General features: G+C 44.1%; 1 protein-coding gene and 1 long non-coding RNA gene across 3 annotated transcripts in view; one reads left to right on the top strand and one right to left on the bottom strand.

Annotated features, from left to right (window-relative positions):
* The window catches only part of LOC134038955 (protein NLRC3-like), a 71260-nt gene that overhangs the window by 45235 nt on the left and 9111 nt on the right, over positions 1–16914 (top strand). The window lies entirely within an intron of this gene.
* LOC134039009 (uncharacterized) lies at positions 1262–16440 on the bottom strand. The gene is made up of 4 exons (XR_009932731.1): positions 16366–16440; positions 1630–1710; positions 1489–1539; positions 1262–1408 (listed from the first exon to the last, which is right to left on the bottom strand). It is a non-coding gene; the product is annotated as an uncharacterized LOC134039009 (long non-coding RNA).

Raw genomic sequence — 16914 nt, 5'->3', positions numbered from 1 at the left:
TTATCTATATGTGTATTGTCCAAGGCCTGCTCCGTGACCTCTTGACCACAGCAAGAGACAACCTCACACGTGTATAGAAAATCTGCGTATCAGACCGGGTCAAGACCAGACCACTCAAAACACACAAGAAGTAGGGTTTGACTAGGTAAAAAGTTACATTTGATCTGTAACTGTGTATTTGAACAAAAAATGTGCACTCTTAAAGTAGTGCGGTGTCCTTGGCAATGCAGCTTTTTAAATATTATTGTAATATTTTTTATTTTCTTAGAGGCACATCAGTACTCGGTCTCTGCTTTCACATCTCTCTCTGAAGGAAGGAGCGCGGTACCACAGCGTTTAACTTACGTAACATTAAGTTGGGAGACAGCTGAGCTGACATGAGTTAACGTTGATGTAACATAACTTTATATTCATAATTTGCTACATAGCTTTATGTGGCCTGGCTCGTTATCACAAACAAAATCTGGCAAGCAACAGAAACTAACGCCCTGAAACATACAGCATGTTACATAGCTAATATTTCCTAAATATCTTTGTGTAATGGGGGGAAGAGATTTCTGAAGAGTTTTGGTACAGAGGCAGATTGCAAACGTTTTTTTATGTTTTCTTTCTAAATGCCGGTAAAGGTTTTATGTAGGCCTAGTCCCAGCCTCATCAGTGAGCGTCTCATAATTACACAACACGTGTTTTCTTTTGGACGTTATTGTAAACTCTTTGTGGTTCAGGTAACCAAATGTAATTATAGCTGATTTGGCCAACATCTTCAGACAGCCACTAATTCGCCTATCTTCCTCATTCACTTTTGGGGTGCAAGGAGGGGTGATGGGCAATTTCAAATTAGAAAGGAGTTAAATTATTGGTTGCATTTGAAGCGTGATGTTTTACATCCAATAACATTTATGATATTAACAAATACATTAAACAATGCACAGGCAATTTAGTGATATCCCCCCAGTTGTGACACCGGTCTCGAGTACTACAACACTGCCAGGGGAACTAAAAGAGGTTGAAAAGACTAAAGGAGGTAGAGAAAAACATGCTGGTACAAAATCAGTGCTGGAGCCATAGAACCTGACCCCGGGAAAATCAGAGCTATCACAGACATGCCCATCCCACAGAATACAGCAGATGTTAGCCGTTTCTTGGGAATGGTCACATACATTGCATTGCACCACCAAACCGCTCAGAGACTTGCTATCAAAGAACAATGAGTGGTCTTGGGGCCAAATGCAACAGACATCATTTGAAAATCTCAAAAAGGAGCTGGCATCACAGAGAGTGTTGGCTCAGTACAGACCACTAGCCAAAACAAAAGTGTCTGCAGACGCATCATCCTTTGGCCTGGGTGCTGTCCTTATGCAGAGACACATGGAGTGGCGTCCAATCGCATACATTTCTCGAAGTCTCTCTGAAACAGAGCAATGTTATGCCCAGTTTGAAAAGGAGGCGTTAGCCGTCACCTGGGCATGTGAAAGGTTGAGTACATACCTCATAGGCTTATCATTCACGATAGAGACAGACCATAAACCACTACTGGCCCTGTTGAGGACCAAAGCATTGGATGATTTACCTCCCAGAGTGCAGAGATTCCGCCTCAGACTGCTGAGGTTCACATACAAGATAACTTACGTGCCAGGGAAGGCGCTCATCACAGCTGATGCACTCTCCAGGGCTCCTGTGAGACGCCCACTGACCGAAGAAGAGGCACAGCTAGAAGGGGAAGTGCAGATATTTATCAATATGACACGTGAAAACTTACCTGCATCCCAGGGTAAACTTCAACAGATAGCAGAGCACCAACAGCAGGATTCCATCTGCAGCCAGCTGATGTCACAGTGCAAGAGAGGGTGGCCACGGCAAGAAGAGCTGCCCCAGCAACTGAAGCCCTATTGGGTCCACCACAGTGAGCTACACATGAATGGTGACCTTCTGATGAAAGGCCAGCGGATTTTTATACCAGTGACATTACAGAAGGAAATGCTGGCCAGACTACATGAGGGACATATGGGGACAACCAAATGCAGACTGAGGGCCCAACAGTCAGTTTGATGGCAGGGACTGGGTGTGCAAATCACAAGAGTGGTGGCCCAGTGTGAGGTATGTGCTAAAAATCAACCACTTCACCCAGAACCAATGATACCCTTAGAGCTGCCACAGCGGCCCTGGCAGAAAGTAGGAGCTGATATGTTTTACTGGGAAAATGACTCTTATTGTTAGTAGACTACTACTCTCGATACATTGAAGTAATAAAACCCCCAATAACCACATCAGCAGGAGTTATCAATGGCTTTAAATCAATATTTGCTAGACATGGGGTTCCGGAAGTACTGATAACTGATAATGGCCCTCAGTTTTATTCAAGCTCTTCTCATTTGCCAAGGACTACGACTTCAGACATGTGACCAGCAGCCCATACTTTGCACAGAGCAATGGAGAGGCAGAGAGCTGTGAAAACCGTCAAGGGCCTATTGAGGAAAAATGCTGACCCATACAGGGCCCTGTTGGCTTACAAAGTCACACCACTGCATCAGGGACCATCGCCAGCAGAACTCCTGATGAGCAGGAGACTGCGCTCACCATTGCCAGTCTCACCTGTTCAACTCAAACCTCAATGGCCAAACAGGAAGGCCTTTGCAGACAAGGACAAACAGCTGAAACACACACAGACAGTTAACTTTAACCACAGACACAGAGATACTGTGAGACCAGGGGCCCTGTTTTAACGATCTGAAATGCAAGTATCAAAACGCAAAGCCAAGTAACTTTGTGGGTGGGACTCTGGCGCTGTTAAATGTCTTTGCGCCTGGCGCAAATCTAAAATGGGTTGGTCTGAAGTAGCTACATTACTAATGGGTGTGGTTTGGGCGTAACGTGCAATAAACCAATCAGAGCATTATCTGTCGGGTTAATCAGAAGGTTGCCGGTTCGATTCCCTGCCGTGAAAAATGATGTTGTGTCCATGGGCAAGGCACTTCACGCTACTTGCCTCGGGGAGAATGTCCCTGTACTTGCTGTAAGTAGCTCTGGATAAGAGCATCTGCTAAATGTAAATGTAATCTCACATTCCCTTTAAGAACATGCGCGCTTGTTCCATGACGGATTGCTATTATAACGGCGGATTTGCTAGGCGCACGCCAGGAGCGGTTCACAGCCGAGGAGACCGACGTTTTCGTCAGGTCCGTAAAAGATAGAGAAGTGACATTGTATGGGAAAGGCAGAGCAGTTTTCTCATTGCACTAAGTTGCCCACTCATGCTGCTCATTCAAATTCTTATTCTTGTTTTTATATATAGGCCTATTTTATTTTTTAAATTGTTATATTTTTAAATGGTTTAGTTCTTAGAATTAGTTTAACAATTGTACTTTTTTTACTTAATTTAAGACCCGTATATGTTTATTGTTTGCACCGTCCTGCCACAGTAAATTCCGTGTTTGTGTAACATAGGCTACATGGCGAATAAACCGAATTCTGATTCTGATGGGCATGGGAGAAGAAACCCACCCAAATTAGCTTTGGTTAAACAGGCATGAAAGGAAATTGCCACAGTTGTTACAAATCAAGTTCACATACATAGAGATTTCTCATGAAAATCGTTTTAATCATTGACATGAAAGACATGTAACACAGCTAGCCATACAATAAATCAAAACAATGTAACGTAGCTTCGCAGGAAGAAGACCCTGGCCTTGCCAGCAGTGCGCACGGGCCAAGCTTGCGCCCTTAAAATAGCATCTGAATAACGCGCCATTGACTTTAGACAACGTTTTTCCTGGTCTGTGGCGGAATTGTTTTCTGAAACTGCAAAATAGCACCAGGGAACGTTTGCGCCGGAACACGCCTACTTTTTTCGCTGAACCGCTCCCGGGAGTGCAAAGTCAAGATAGGGTGCAAGATAGGGCCCCAGAACTAAAAGCAGGTCAACGAGTCTGGATCACAAACACAAAAGAATCTGCTAAGAAAAGCAGACGCTCGTATGTAGTGGAAACAGACTCAGAAGAGGTGAGGACAAACAAAGCACACCTCAGGAGATACAAGCCCAACCACCGGCTGTGGGCGACACAGAACAGGCATCAGGGCCAGAAGAAGGGGAAGGGGCGAGGGAGAGGATGCAGAGGGCCTACCCAAGGAGAGAGGTGAAAGCCCCGGAGTGGCTTAAAGACTTTTAAACATAACACCTAGAATTAAATAAGACAGTGCCAGGTTTAATCTGTCTGATATCTTTGGTTCAGGTTTAATATTTGCAATAGACTAGGTGACCTACAGTTAAGGCAGTTCTGCCAGTGTGAGCATTTTGATTTAAAGCTTTATCACTACTTTGGGGAAAGGGGAGATGTAGTATGACCCTCTGGATGCCCCGTACCTGGGGCTGTATAAATGTATCTGTGTGTTGTCATGGAAGCAGTTCAGTAAATATGCCAGCAGGCTAAGGACATGCAGTTGTCCGTATTAATTTGTAATGCCAATTACTACACTGTAGGCTTGACAAACAAGAAGAACTGACCCCAAACAGAAAACACAGGGATAAATGAGGGTAGGAAGGAAGATGGGAGACACCTGGAGGGGGTGGAGACAAACAGGAGATGGGTGAAACAGACCAGGGTGGGACAGAAATATATTTAAGACATACTACTTTATTATATTATTGTAGATTGACATGGCATTGTGTTTCGTATCTGTATGCTAGTGTACTGTTGTCCCTGTGCTTGACACCACTATCCCTGCCTCAAGGGTTGTGTCAGAAATAGCCAGAAAGGTGTGCTGCGTGGTATACTGACAGACCTGCTATTGGATGTAATATGTAATACTTTCTTGGTGTATTGTACTACTATAGTCCTGGAAAGAATTAGGAAATCACTGCACCTTTTTCTTTCCTTTTTTAAAAAGTAGAGAAGGACGATTTTGAGTGAGGAACAGAAAGGTTAAATTTAAGAGGCCACTGCAAATGTTACCCTTCTGTTCCTCCCTCAATATGGTCCTTCTACACTTTTTAAAAAGGAAAGAAAAAGGTGTACAATTTCTGACACTATAGTTTGGTACGATTCCATTTGAGATAAAAGGAAAGTCAGCCAACCTGGACAGACAGTCCTCTGACTGATCAAACCTTCTTGGTGTTTGAGAGGAAAATGACAGACTGATATTCTTTATTTCTACCTCCAGAGGGTAGTAGTGTTTGTAATGCTTCTTATAAACATAATAGAAATACCTCAGGATGACCACATGATGTCTCAGTATACGATAGACAGGATAGTTTTCTGGAATATTCCACAGGTACAATCCAGCTCAGTGAAATCAGCTTCTCAGGCAGGTTAATATTTCACATTGGTTACTGACTACCGTGTCATTGTGTTCAAATCAAATGTTATTTGTATAGCCCTTTCTACGAGCAATGTCGCAGAGGGCTTCACACACGCCCATAGAACTGCACCTAAACCAACCTTAACTCTCAAGGAAGTGTCGAGGAAGTTTTGAAGACACTGTGTGCGTGAATAGTCAAGATGCCGGATTAATACAAATTCTTTATTCTGTACAGTACATTACCAAACAGAGCGCACTGTGACCAGTCATACCGGATTACTAGAAGTCCTTCGGCAGAGTGATGACAAACACAATACACATGTTTAAGTCTTTTATTGTCAGGTACACAGAACAACACAAGGTCAGACTGGGCACTGAAATTCTTGGGACAAGACAACGCAAAGAAATATGGCATAACAAACATATAAGTACTTAAAACATAGATTACATCTATGATAAGCTTAAAAAATAAAATTTACAAAATAGTGTTGAACGATGCGCTGGGCTCACAGCGAGTATGTGTGTGTGCGGCGATGATCGGCTTTCGGACTGAAGAAGGAAGTTCTCAGAAGAGAGTAGACAGGAGTGGATCAAAAATAGAGTCAATGAACAGAGTTTCTTTCTCAAGTCAAAAATGTGGCTTGATGGTCTTTATTCAGGCAGGAAGTCATGTACAGACTGGATCAAAAAGGCCCTTATCATATCCCCAACACCTTGTTATATAGGCAAATATTAGCCTACAGCCCCTCTACCAAAAAGATATGAGCAATAAAAAACCTTCTAGAAGGTTCTTCACCCTGGTGATACCCATCCCCCACTGCGTGCGCAGCCTAGCCATAATCAGGATGTCCCCCTTTCACCCAGTATCCTGAAATGCCCTGGTCTCCCCAAACTGCTTGACAACTGGTCATGGACCCTCACTCCCTCCATCCGAGCCTGGTCTCCCAGTCTCCTCAGCCTCCTCAGTCTGGGTCATCGTGACCTGTTCGGTATTTCCTCATGGGTCCTCTCACTTTCTACCGACCCTCTCATCCCGAGCCCTGGTGAACAGCTGGAAATGCTTAAACCATAGTGACCCCCTTCTCCTGCGCTCTCACTCTCTTCAGCCTTCTCTCATCCTACACTGTTGGTCTGAGTGTTCCCATAACAGAGACACAAAAGGGATTCTGCTGCATCAGCCTGCCAGACACACACCCTCGGGCCCCCCCTCCTGCTAGTCCAGACCTTGAGTCTGCATCTAACATTCCATACTGCATTCTCCTACACTAGGCCCGTTGTGACCCCATCTAACCTTACTGCCCTGCCACCCAATAATCATCTTCCCACGACAGGACCAACCCTCAACTATACTGTCTCTCCTGTGTGATCCAGTCACGCTCGGGGTCTCACGGTTCCATAGGTTCGTGCACGGAGATCACACGTTTAGTTTTGGGTTTGCTAGCTGCTCCCTCTGAGGGAATCGAAACCAAACCAAGGTGTCGTAACGTCACTGGGCTTTATAACATCAAGGGGTCTTCAATAGCAGCAATAATGTTTTGGTCTTTTATGACAACATTATAATTTGTTTATCCCTTATTTCTTTGTTCCCACTCGGACGAATATCAGTATTTTCCTTATAATAACGATCAAGAGCTTGCTCGCCCTTATTCCCCTCCCCGTTATTTAGGACACGACACCGCACCTATGAGAGAGAGTGAGCCTGAACATGTGAATCTTCAAAATCCTGTTTTGCGTAAACACCAGTTAGACAGACAGCCCTGTCAAAGTAGCTGGTCGCGATTCCCAAGGACTCACCTTTCTATCGGCGTGGGGCACTGTGTGTCTCTCAAGATCCGGAGGAGGGCCCACAGTGAGGACAGACAACGCTGTGTGTCTCTCAAGATCCGGAGGAGGCCCCACAGTGAGGACAGACAACGCTGTGTGTCTCTCAAGATCCAGAGGAGGGCCCAGAGTGAGGACAGACCACGCTGTGTGTCTCTCAAGATCCAGAGGAGAGCCCACAGTGAGGACAGACAACGCTGTGTGTCTCTCAAGATCCGGAGGAGGGCCCACAGTGAGGACAGACAACGCTGTGTGTCTCTCAAGATCCAGAGGAGGGCCCAGAGTGAGGACAGACAACGCTGTGTGTCTCTCAAGATCCAGAGGAGAGCCCACAGTGAGGACAGACAACGCTGTGTGTCTCTCAAGATCCGGAGGAGGGCCCACAGTGAGGACAGACAACGCTGTGTGTCTCTCAAGATCCGGAGATCCGGTTTTCTCTATGCAAGCAGTTTTTACCACATCCAATGTAAAATAGTTCCAAACTGTCACACTGAAAGCATTCTAACTCAAACTTTTTACCAGCAAGCAGTCATAACTCATTCTATCTAAAATATACATCTGGAAACAATTTTTTATTCATAACGAAAAGGTAAAAAAGCTCTAAAATCATTTTGCAAGCTATTTCTAATACATCTTAAAACATATGCGAGACATTCTCTAATAACACATTTAATGCCAATGCACATATTGTAATTCAGTATACGTATGCAAGCCATTTCTATAACCACCTTATGCAAATGCACATATCACCCAGTAACTCAATATACGTACGGAAGAAATTCTAAACACATCTTAACGCAAAACTTGATATACGTGTATAAGCAAATTCTAAAAACATCTTAATGCAAAACTTGATATACGTATGCAAGAAAGTCACAAACACATCTTAATGCAAATGCACATTATCTCTAATAAGCATCACTCTTTTTTTGTTTATTCATCATTTCTCCAAAGTACATTCAAACGAAGGCTCCGTGAGGATCCTTCGACAATAGTATACAATACAATATACTAGACCTCTAATACACATAATGACCTATACTAGCCTTATAGAGCTATACTAACCTAAGACAAGTGGGGTACAGCAACTATCAGCAATAGTGCAATATTGTATAGTAGTATATCTATAGTAGTGAGAAATGTATCAATGTACTTTTCGCTCAATGTACATTGTGGGAGGCAGCGAGGAGCAGATGAATGATTTGACTAGCCGCTCAAAGCACTTCATGATGACAGAGGTCAGTGCTATCGGGCGATAGTCATTCATGCAGGTGTAGTGAGGTCCACAAGACCACACGGAGCCAACATCTTGCCACACCTGAAGAGTGATTCAATCACATCAGACAAACCTAATCAGCCCTTGTGACACCCTCAGTATGCTGATTACCCACCAAACGCCGATGCAAAGGAACCATAGAATGGGGGGGGACGACCTCCCCAATCTACCTAATCAGCCCTCCTGCTAGCTTGCAAGCTTCAAAGGGCCTGATTTAGACAACACGTCTCCAGCGACCATTTGCTATCCGTTTCGGCGGCGATTTGAACAAAGAACATACCTTGATCAGAACTTTTGAGGAAAGTCTTGAGACTTCACCTTTACCACAAGAGTACAAGGTGGAGAATTATGAGAGGGATATTTGTGTTATGTTTGTTACTTTGTTTTAATGTTGTGTTCACTGAAATCTTGATTCTAGTAACAACTCCTTCTTCCTGAAAGATAACCACGTCATTCTTGGTATCTACACGAAGCTATCATAATAAAACAATCATTCAACTATATTTTGTAACTGTACCAAGATGTCCAGAACAATATTTGAACCATCGAATGATCAGCCAGAGATCAGATCACACCTTTGGTAGGTGTGAAGGAAGGAGGGGGGAGTTGAGAACCCAGCTTCCCCCAATCCACATCTGACCCCAGACGGGTCCTCCCTCGAACTGTATAAAGCCCTAAGATGACCATCAATCTCTGACTCCAGCGAAACCGACCATGGCATGAACGCCATCAGGATTGGCGTTCCAAGGACGTCGCCAAGCTTCTCCTGAGATTCAACTTTATAGTGATCGCGACACTATCTGGACGTTTCAACAGAAGAACCAAAAACGCAATTCCAAATGCGACTTCACTGAGATCCCGCAGACTCAGTCACATGACCCAGCGCAGCCGCGCTGTGACTTCAGATTCTTCAAATGGACCTTTGGCGCAAACCGCCCTCAACATCATTGATCAACCCCTGATCAAACGTAACTATGGCTAACGCTCTTTCCCCCTCGACATGGCATTGGCGTGAGCTCTGTTTATGATTTGTAAGGATGTAATCACTGACTGTACAATTTCTGCCTTTCTTTAAGTTAGACCATTTCATTCTGTTCATTGAAACCAATCTCTCATATCAAACCCATAATCCAACTTTTCATAAGATCTGTTTACCTTACTTGAATAAATTCATTGTAAAGATATTTTGACGTGCGTGTTCACTGATGTTACGATTGGCTCTACTCTTAGAACGAATTCATTCCTAAAGATGAGACTGATTATTACATATTAAACATAGGATTCCCTAATGTCCTAAACCAATATTAGGGTGGTGCCCCAGACTTTATGATAAATTAAGTATTTCTATCTTTAAACGAGCAAACCCCGCTACACAGGTGACCTTGGTGTTCTTGGGCACAGGGACGATGGTGGTCCTCTTGAAGCAGGTGGGGAGTACAGACAGGCTGAGGGAGAGGTGGAAGATGTCACTGAAGACCCCTGCTAGCTGGTCAGCGCAGCACCTGATATGTTGTCTGGGCCAGGTGCCTTGCGAGGGTTGAGCTTTTTGGAGCAATGCCTCAGCTACAGTTATTGTAGGCACACCACTGGCTAGGCCCTCAGGTAACTCCACTGCAGGGGGGTCACTGTCCCTCTCAAAGTGAGCGTAGAAGGTACTCAGCTCGTCTGGCAGTAGGACAGAGGACTGGGTCTCACTGTAGCCTCTCCCTTTGTAGTCTGTGATGGCTTTAAGTCCACTCCACATGCGCCTGGGGTCAGAGCCATGGTAGCTGGACTCCACCTTGGTCCCGTAAGCCCTTTTCGCTGCTTTGATCGCCTTCAGAGGGTCGTATCTGGCCTTCTTGTACTGATCAGGGTCCCCAGAGTTAAAGGCGAAAGACCGGGCTCTCAGGTTGGCCTGGACCGCGGCATCAACCCAGGGCTTCTGATTTTTATTTAATTCATTAGTTTATTTGTCAGGGAAAATGCAGCGCACATTATTACATACATCAATAACAATATGTTGTAGATGTGCTGCGTAAAAGGTTTCTAGCCAATAGGACAATTTGCAACCCCAGTCCCTGGTATTTCTAAAAAGTTAATCAAAATATAATTTACTATATAGTGTGAGTTACACAATCATGCAGCAGATGCAATATATTAGTATATAATGAGGCTGCCTCATGGTGCACATTCTCCAGACCATTGATAATCTCATACAGTTCATCCAAAGCAGCAGCCTTATCTGCCTGGGGGGGTGTAGACTGCACTCATGACCACCGCAGTGAACTCCCGAGGTAGATAGAAGGGTCTGATTTTACAGTTAATAGCTCAAGGACAGGAGAGCAGTGAGATGCTAGTACCGCTACATCCGTGGCCCATAGAAAGTTAACCTGAACGTTAGCGAGTAGGATGGTTGGAAAAGCAGGTTAGAAGCTCCGTTTCCGAGTTCGGACGAGGACTCCAGCACGTCGGCCTTGTTTCTTCTTCCTCCGTCTCGCAGGTAAACAGAGCGGCGGAACAACAAAGAGCCCGCTGCATTCCGAGCTCCAACTCGAACTCTGGTATTAAAGTTTGTAAAATAATCCTTGCTAAGTGAAAACTTAATATCCAGAAGTGTTTGCTGGTCGTATTGAATGCAAAATACAAAATCGACAAAACAACTTACAAACACTAACAAGACAAACAAAATGTTAGGTAATAATAGCGTAGCTCTCGTCAGTGTGGCCATACTGCAGGTGCACCGGAACACATTCCTATATAGTTTATATACAGTTTTATATAGTACCTAACATCTGGTCATTTCTATACAACAATCAGGACACGTCCGTCAAACACAATTCAGTGACAGCTGAAACAACAGCCTCAGAACCTGATGTCCCAGAGCTCCTTCCCCCAGGTGATGAGGATTCTCCTGCAACAAGTCAGGGTGTCATAAAACATAAAAATGACCCAAAAATCACACAGACTTCATGTCTCCAGATGACCCCCATGGTCAAACTAATCTCCATTGTATCAACAATCTTAGAAAGCAGGCCATATAATATGATACACCCATCCTCCAGGGTTTACTGTCCCACAGTGGTTATCAGTCAAACAGACATACCTCTAAATCCTTCATCCCCTTTCTTGACCTAACTGGTTAACTGGTCTCAGAACATTCCAACCCAGTTTCACTTTCCCATTGTGGACGTGTGTGCCTTTGTGGTGTGTGTGATGTTAATTCTTTTTTACATTTTACGAATGTTAGGGTTGCATTTCTGTGCTGTGACCCATTTATTTTCCTGATGGCCTGCTCACATTTACCTGGACAGGGAGTTATGCATCTGGCAGCTTTTGTGCTGTTGTTTGAAAATGTTCAAAGTCTTCAATCAATCTTCAAAGTTCAAAAAACGGCACTGGAACTTGGTGACTTAGATGACAAAAATCCCAATAAATGTGAGCAGGTTCCGGAACCCAACTGATCTTTACCCCCCAGGCATCCAATTACATACTGCTCACCTATTTTCATGTGCTATTTTACTATTGATAGTTACAGATGGTCTTCGATCTTACGCATAACACAATTGGTCACCTGTTCTGGGGGTTTCAGATTTCACTCGCACCTTAGCTTTGGTGCCTTTGACCTTGCTGGGTGACAATAATAAGTGTTTCTCTTAAAACAGGTTCTGTAACCCACAATTACGATGAGGCTGCTCACGCTGCTTACACAATCAGGCTCGTTGTAAATCCTCCCTACTTAGGGCCAGTGCTGACCTTGTACAGGCGGCCACAGATAAGATTCTAGGCGTGGGGTCAAAAACAGCGGATCTTGACTTGTAGCTCAGGCCTCAGCCTGCGAAGGACGATGCCTGCTTCCAGGTGGCCTTCTCCCTCACTCCTCAGCCTCTGTCACCCAGATCTCACACTCAGGCTCAATATCTTCTATTGTTTAGTGATAATAATACTAAGCTCAACTATAATAAGTCAACAGCTTAACATATGGTTTCCAGTAATACAAAATAATACTAAAAGGGGTGAAAAAGGTTTCATTTTCAATCAGATAAATCCATAATCATACCCATCTTCATCGTTTCAACAGCATGGTGTCAATTTCCACGTCAGTCCCTGTGGTTGGCACCTCTTCCACTGCATGAAAGGTTTCGGATTAGGAATAGCAAGAAGTGTGCTTGGTGTATAATACTACTATGTAACTGGCTATTTTTACTTCAGAGGATGGTACATTTACATTTATTCTTTCAGCAGACACTTTTATCCAAAGGGACTTCCAAGAGAGAGCTTTACAAAAAGTGCATAGGTCAATGATCATAAACAACGAGATAGCCCCATACATTGCGGGTAGCCAAAACATGAAGCATACACTGTGAAAAAGCAAATAAGTGCCAAAGGGAAGAAACATAAGAGCATGTACAATTAATCAACATGATCCTCTAAAGTGCTAGAGTGTACCTGGTGGAAAGCAAGCAACAATAATATAATTCACAGCAAGTACAAATAGTTAAATCAGTTACAACTAACAGGAGTGACCAACAAGTCACTCAATAATGGCCATTGTGTTCCTGGAGGAAATAAGCTAACATCTGATCCAACAAACCTTTAAGTGCTGGTGTACTCCCGGAACAAGTGCGTCTTTAGCCTTTTCTTGAAGGTGGGGAGACAGTCAGTGTCTCTGATGGAGGTGATTCCCCCATTGGGAGCCCAGACAGGAGAAGAGCTTGGGTTGGGAGCGGGTGCTCTTGAGAGGTGGGGCCACCAGACGGTTGTCAGAAGAAGACCGTAGGTGGCGGGTAGGAGTGTAAGGCTGGAGGAGAGACTGGATGTAGGCAGGTGCAGTCCCGTTCACCGCTCGGAAGGTCAGTACCAGGGTCTTGAATCTGATGCGGGCCGTGATGGGTAGCCAGTGGAGGGAGATGAAGAGCGGGGTGACATGGGAGCGTCTGGGTAGGTTGATGGTAGCATTCCATCTGAGATGCAGGGATAGTATACTGGCCCACGATTTCTGACGGTATTGCACCTTGCGTATGCGTACATTTAAGGGCCAGGGAGACGTGCACAAAGTACGCACCAAACGAACGCAGGATACGTGCTGCAGTCATTCAGCATGTGTACACGTACATAGCGGAAAGTATATTTCGGCCTTAAGTGTCAGGTGCAACGCTGCTCTTTAGGAAGTTGAACACACTTGTATTGGTCATTTGCACAGATCACTAAAGATAATATTGGCCATTATATTCCTTGAGGTTGGTTTTGCTACATGTAACATAGCATTAAAGCAAAAAGAGAACAGAATGCAGACAAGAATGTAACAATTTTAAACTACACTGCTCAAAATAATTAAAGGAACAGTTTTTTATCAGGGTATGGCATGAATTAACTTCTCTGATAATGATCTGGTCAGTTAAGTAGCAGAGGGGTACTTTCCGCTGCATCGGTGTTGATGTAATTAACAACAGGTACACTAGAGGGGCAACAATGTGCCGACCCCTAAACAGGACTGGTTTTTCATGTGGAGTCCATTCCAAGTTTCTTCTTTGAGGGGGAGCATGAGGCGATTTCTTAACCCTACAGAAGTTGCACATATTGTCCAACTCTGAGCCGTTGCAAGGAGATTTGATGTGTCTCCCAGCACAATCTCCAGTACATGGAGGACATTCCAGGAGACAGGCAGTTACTCTAGGAGAGCTGGACAGGGCCGTAGAAGGTCCTCAACCCATCAGCAGGGCCGATATCTGCTGCTTTGTGCAAGGAGGAACAGGTTGAGCACTGCCCGAGCCCTACAGAATGACCTCCAGCAAGCCACTAGTGTGAATGTCTCTGCCCAAACAATCAGAAACAGACTTCATGAGGGTGTCCTCAGGGCACAACGTCCTACAGTGTGCCCTGTGCTCACTGCCCAGCACCGTGGAGCTCGATTGGCATTTGCTATAGAACACCAGAACTGGCATGTCCGCCCCTGGCGCCCTGTGCTTTTCACAGATGTGAGCAGGTTCACCCTGAGCACCTGTGATAGATGTGAAAGGGTCTGGAGAAGCCAAGGAGAACACTGTACTGCCTGCAACATCATTCAGCATGACCGGTTTGGTGGTGGGTCAGTGATGGTCTGGGGAGGCATATCCATGGAGGGACGCACAGGCCTCTACAGGCTAGAGAACGGCAGTCTGACTGCCATTAGGTATCGGGATGAAATCCTTGAACCCATGGTCAGACCCTACGCTTGTGCAGTAGGTCCTGGGTTCCAACAATTCCCGGCCTCATGTGGCAAGAGTGTGCAGGCAGTACCTGGAGGGTGAAGGAATCGATACAATTGAATGGCTCTCACAATCACCTGACCTAAACCCGATAGAACACCTCTGGGACATTATGTTTCGGTCCATCAGACACCGCCAGGTTGCTCCTCAGACTTTACAGGAGCTCACTGATGCCCTTCGACATATCTGGGAGGACATCCCACAAGACACCATCCGTCGTCTCATTAGGAGCAGGCCGCGACGTTGTCAAGCATGCATACAAGCACGTGGGGTCCACTCAAGATATTGAGATCTGATGTGTTTTCAAAAGTGTTCCATCATTTTTTGAGCAGTGTAGAATATATATATATATATATATATATATATATATTTAGCAAGATATAACATGTTGAAATACAGAAAGACATAGGCATGATGGTGTTGATGATTAACCGTTTGTTCCAACACCGTTATCCACGAACAGCATCCTAATATAGCAGTTCCTCTTCTCTCAGGATGGAAGGCAGAGCCAACAGGCAGTTATGTTGCTCTTTTGTAGCAGAATATGGTTATCTAATGACCTAACAGAATTAAATAAATACTTATAAGCATTCTGTTATTTTAAAATATATAATAATATTTAATATTTAATTAAAATAATAATTTATTGGGTAGCTAAGTTTCTTTTTGCATACATTTGGTTAATTTCACTTCCATTTAATTCCCCTCTCATTTTTCAGAAGAACTTGCTGTTATTTCACTATGATAATATTGTCCAATAGCATTCTTGGCATGCTATGTCACGTGATCTCTGGATCAGTTAGCCGTGTTTCTAAAAAGAACGACGTTAACTAATGGCGTCGGAACCAGCGATGTATATCTGCTCAGAAAATTCAAAGATAAGAAAAATGTAGCTAACATATGAAAGTTTAAGTCAACAAAACATGACTTGCCAGTCCAGAACAAAAATATTTGAGTTTTTTTTACTGTAATTTAGAAGAAGTTTACCTCAGGATAACCACAGGATATTCGCGGTGTATAAACCAGGACATTTTGTAGCTAGCTAATAAAGAGCGACTGAGGTGGGATATTCTTCAGTTGGAATCCAACTCAGTGGAACAAGTTCGCCAGGTAGGCTGATATTTCACAGTTTTATATGTAAAATGACATTTTAGTTGACTGAGGCAGGGTAAGGGGAACGGGAGGTAGCTAGTTACAAATATCTAGGAAGAGGCAGCAGGAGAGGGCTTTGCCGTTTAGTTGTTTATTATGCATAAGACCTCATTGGCGTAATGGAGAAACGTTTGTATGCCGACTGCACGGCTTTCAAACAGACGATATTGTTGAAAGATTTTAGCATTCAGTCGAACAACCCCATTATATTAGCCGTTTCCCAATATGGCTTTTATAGCATTCAATAAAGCGTGCTTGATGCTGCCAGTACACACTCTCCCTGCGCGTTGAACTTCAGAGTTTCCATCTCCGTCAATCATACCAGCGCAGGTGACGACAATGTCCCTTGATTGGGGATAGCGGCCAGGTTTTGTGGAATACAAAAAACCTTTTTCAGTTTGAAGCTCAAGTTCCAATAAAAGGGCGAGTTCTCGCTTAATGTTTCTAGTTTTCCAATACGTCTATATCGTTGCCATTATACACAGGTAGTTTAGGAGTGATCTTATGCTGACATAATGTATCAGATTTTCCAGTCCTTATTTGCCGTTTAGTTGTTATTTATTATGCATAGTTGTAAAATGTAGATTGACATACCAGGTTTCCCAATGTCATTGGTGGTCTGTGCACTGTGGTCTGTTCTCTGGTCTGGTGAGAACTGTGTCCCTTCCCTCTACCTGTGCCCCTTCCTGTCACCTGTGTCCCTAAATATAGAACCCTGTGCCTCCAATGACTGCCACCCAGTGTCCAAAATATTCTGACAGTTCTATCTAACCAAAATAATATGACATGTCAATAAGAAACACAAATGGCTCCTACAGTTAGGAAAGTGGAAGATAGATGCTGTCTATTCTGCCGGAAAGCTAAAGGAGAACTACAGCTTAAGTACAGTTTAAACAAGAACTCACACAGGGAGACTTATTAGTTGATTTGGTCACTACCTCCGTATACAGAGGAATGGCCATTTTTATTTTATTTTTGTGTACGTCTATTAATTGTAAAGTGGTATGTTCACGTCAACCAAGAGGCCAGTCGTGATGTGTCGTTTGTGAACGATTCCTTCATTTTGAACGAATCTTTAGAATGACTGGGGAGTAACGAGTCGTCTCAGTGAGTGATTCGTTCATCTTCTTGTGGCAGCGCATC

The sequence above is a fragment of the Osmerus eperlanus genome, chromosome 18 (genome assembly GCF_963692335.1).
Source record: "Osmerus eperlanus chromosome 18, fOsmEpe2.1, whole genome shotgun sequence".
NCBI classification, from domain to species: Eukaryota; Metazoa; Chordata; class Actinopteri; order Osmeriformes; family Osmeridae; genus Osmerus; species Osmerus eperlanus.
Note: the sequence above shows the minus strand (reverse complement) of the source record. Positions and strands in the feature narration are given on the sequence as shown.